This window comes from Arvicanthis niloticus (assembly GCF_011762505.2).
Source record: "Arvicanthis niloticus isolate mArvNil1 chromosome Y unlocalized genomic scaffold, mArvNil1.pat.X SUPER_Y_unloc_1, whole genome shotgun sequence".
NCBI lineage: Eukaryota > Metazoa > Chordata > Mammalia > Rodentia > Muridae > Arvicanthis > Arvicanthis niloticus.
Window position 1 is genome coordinate 705,917 of NW_023044978.1, and position 3,581 is coordinate 709,497.

A 3,581-nucleotide genomic window follows, 5' to 3' on the forward strand; every position below is an offset into this window, starting at 1 on the left:
ATAACACTGGCCAAAAATATTCTGAGAAAGGAATTGACAGCAATACTTGAGAAGGACAAGGCTTTTATGTCTGTTAGAAATGAACTGCTCTGGCACGGGCCATTCAACTCAGATATGAATGATGGAATGTGTTGCCAAACTGCACTAACTGATGTTTACTAAAATTTATAGCATGTTTAGGATGATTAAGTTGTTCCAAGATGTGTTTGAAACATAAAAATTTCAAAAAAACCCTGTTAACTTAGAGAGTATAATAGTCAAAAGTAAAGTAACACCGGACATTGCTACTAAGGTATGGGGTATGCATATAAAAAATATAAAAGACAAAATAGATGAATAGCTGTGTATACTGGATTATGAATGTGTAAAAGACTTTACACTCAACAGTGGGTTCTGAGAATTACAATACCGATTTGACCACATGAAATCTACTACCAAAGGAATCTAGTATATAATTTATACATAAAAGAATTAGACATTTTGTCATAGCCCTGGGAAAAACTGCAAAAGTAAATAATACTGCATGTTGCATAGAAAAAGTTTTAGAAAAGAGCAATAGGAATAGATATTCAGATGAAGTCAATAAATTGGAGGATATTTTTTTAAAAAATAAACAAGCAAATTTCTCATTCATTTACCTAACCTCTTTACCACATTTCTGTTTTCATGTAAATGCTGTAAATACAGGTTTTTAGTTTTGTAGGGCACTCAGCTGTAACTTTGTTTTTCTGCATGTTTTTCTTGGTGATCAACATGCCTGAAAGTTCCTTGGGAAAACAAAGGATTAGAAGAAAAATACTGTATTTGATTATGTATGAGAACGATTACTGTAACCCCTAATAGAATAATTTGAACTCAAGGAGACATAGAGAAAACATGAAAGCTGCCCCTGAGCACAGGGTCATTTCAACAGTGAGTCAGTCACTTGTTAGCTTGTACTTGCCTCCTTATATGTCAAGCTGAATTTATACTGATCCATTCATCATTTTCTCCAGACCCAAAAATCACTAACACTGATTCTTGGAAACAAATGCACCTGACTATAACTTTAAGAATACTATAACTATAACTATAACTATAACTATAACTATAACTATAACTATAACTATAACTATAACTATAACTATAACTATAACTATAACTATAACAACTATAACTATAACTATAACTAACTATAACTATAACTATTACTATAACTATAACCATAACAACTATAACTATAGCTATAACTAACTATAATACTACGAGTATAAGTATAACTGCAGCTCCAAATGTGTTTGTGTATGTGTGTGTGTGTGTGTGTGTGTGTGTGTGTGTGTGTGTGTGTGTGCATGTGTGCGTGTGTGTGTGCATGTTTGTCTGTGTCTTCAAATGAATGTTGGGTATTGCAGAAATGAAAAGAATATTGAAAGAGCAAAAGGGGTTTAGTAATTACATATTACACATTTAATCAATGTGTTTATGATTTGTGCAACTTTAAGCATCTTACACATGGTATCCCATAATGCTTTTTTCTCTTTCCATCATATTGAACCTATCCTACATTGTTTAAGTTTATAACCAGGGCTCATCTGCCTTCTTGTGGACCAGGATTATCCTATCAGTTTATCTTAGTGTAATTATGAGGTCATACTTGTGTATACAATGGTATGTTATGACCTCACTAGTAGTACATAAGGCCAGGCAGCAAGCAGCTCATACCAGTTATCATCCGGCAGCGTAGAGAAAATAGATTACAAAAGACTGTTCCAGTTTGATTGATCTAATTTCTCTTCCCAGATTTTAAATTTACATAGATTACAGTGAGCTGCCATGAACCTTGAGTTTATCCTTCTTGGGAGCATTGTGTTTGCATTCATTTTCTTCATCATAAAATTTTTATTACAGGTGAGTTGTTTATGAGTGATTGTATTAACATTAACATGACAGAGTAAAGTGTTTGGTATAGTTTTGTATGATTATGGAAACATTGAAAAGACTACTGGATATATTTAATGTGGTACCTTCATGCCCTACAGATTTCTGACACCTGACGCATTTCTTGATTTTATTAAGGCTTAAACAGTTGCTGTTGGTTAGAAATCACGTATAGTTCACTAATAATATGTTGAAATCTTTAGCAAAACTCTCATTCAGCATGAGTTAACAGGAGCACTGAAAATACCCATTTCCCAAGAGTGCATCATGTTAAAACTGGATATTTTCTCTTCAATTCTCTCTTTACTGTGATAGATTGTTGTCTAAAACAGAGTTCCTTGATATTGGCCTAAAGTCATAAGTGTAATGATTTTAAAATAAAATAAATGATGAAATACAGATAATATAGGTAGGTCTTGCTAAAAACAGAATGTGGCTTTACCAGAAAACCAGCATGATTTAATCTTGTATCTTTCCCACTCTAAGACATACTTATGATTTCTTTGTAAGTTGTAGGTTGTATGTTCCCTGATAATATTTTTTTTGTATATGTAAGAAAAACACTCAGTCTCAAGTGATTTAATATATTTATTGAGGATTTTTTCTAAATATATTGGAGTCCTGTTTTACAAACCTTTTTCTATACTTGCAATCATGAAATATGTCCTCTTGATATTGACCTTGCTGAAAAAATGAGTTTAATGTACAGCAAATGCCCACCTTACAAATAATGAATCATTATAAAAATCTGTCACTTTTCCATTTCCATTTCCTTTTGCTGCCTACTAAATTTCTAAATTGAACCATTTTTTACTATATTACAACCATGGTTTGAAAAATCTGGGTTATTTCCAAATATTCACAAATCTAATATTCTGTGTGACTTTATGTTTTGTTTATTTGTTTTAACTGAAAAGCAAATGGAGGATACTTTGCCATAAGAATCACAGACTTTGCTGGAGACTGAACTTCCCAAGGTAAGATGTTAAAAAAATAGGTTTACATTTTTTCTCACTTTATATCTGTGATACCCTTCCACACAATTCCATCTGCACTGCTTGTGGTAATTTTGTCCATTACCATAAAGAAGAAATAATGAGGAAGTTATTCTAATTTCTAGAAAAGTAAAGAGTTGAAATTTATTTTGCAGATTACTTCATATGAGAGTCATCAAGGTTTACATCTACTATAAAGCTAAGAACAACTCCTCAGTCAAACAAGAGCAATGATGTGCATCTTTCCATCAATTATTTCAACCATGTTATGATGATTGCATTCCCACAGTCAGTAGTCATATATAAGTACATGCTAGTTGATCAAGAACTCATACAATGGCAAATGGCCCAAATGAAAAATTTGCTGTCTTTCAGAAATCTATTTGGCAACATTAAGATTTGGGAGATACAGACTATGAATGTTGCAACAGTCAGTACCAGCAGAACCAGCCAATAAAATATTGAATTAAGTCAAATCATTTCCTTTTTGTAAATGAGCATTATTTAAAAGAAAATCTTCACTCTGATACTCCATATGCATATTGTACATTTATATTTTAATAATTAATTGTATGTATTTTCTAATTCATTTTACAGAAAAAAGGGACTTAGAATCACAATAAAAATTTAACTCAAATTGTTTAGTATTTGTCAGTTAGATGCAGATAA

General features: G+C 31.8%; 1 long non-coding RNA gene across 1 annotated transcript; it reads left to right on the forward strand.

The window, feature by feature from the left end:
• Positions 1 to 1,748: 1,748 nt before the first annotated feature.
• LOC143433924 (uncharacterized) lies at positions 1,749 to 3,356 on the forward strand. The gene is made up of 3 exons (XR_013070061.1): positions 1,749 to 1,887; positions 2,835 to 2,894; positions 3,068 to 3,356. It is a non-coding gene; the product is annotated as an uncharacterized LOC143433924 (long non-coding RNA).
• The last annotated feature ends 225 nt before the right edge of the window (positions 3,357 to 3,581 follow it).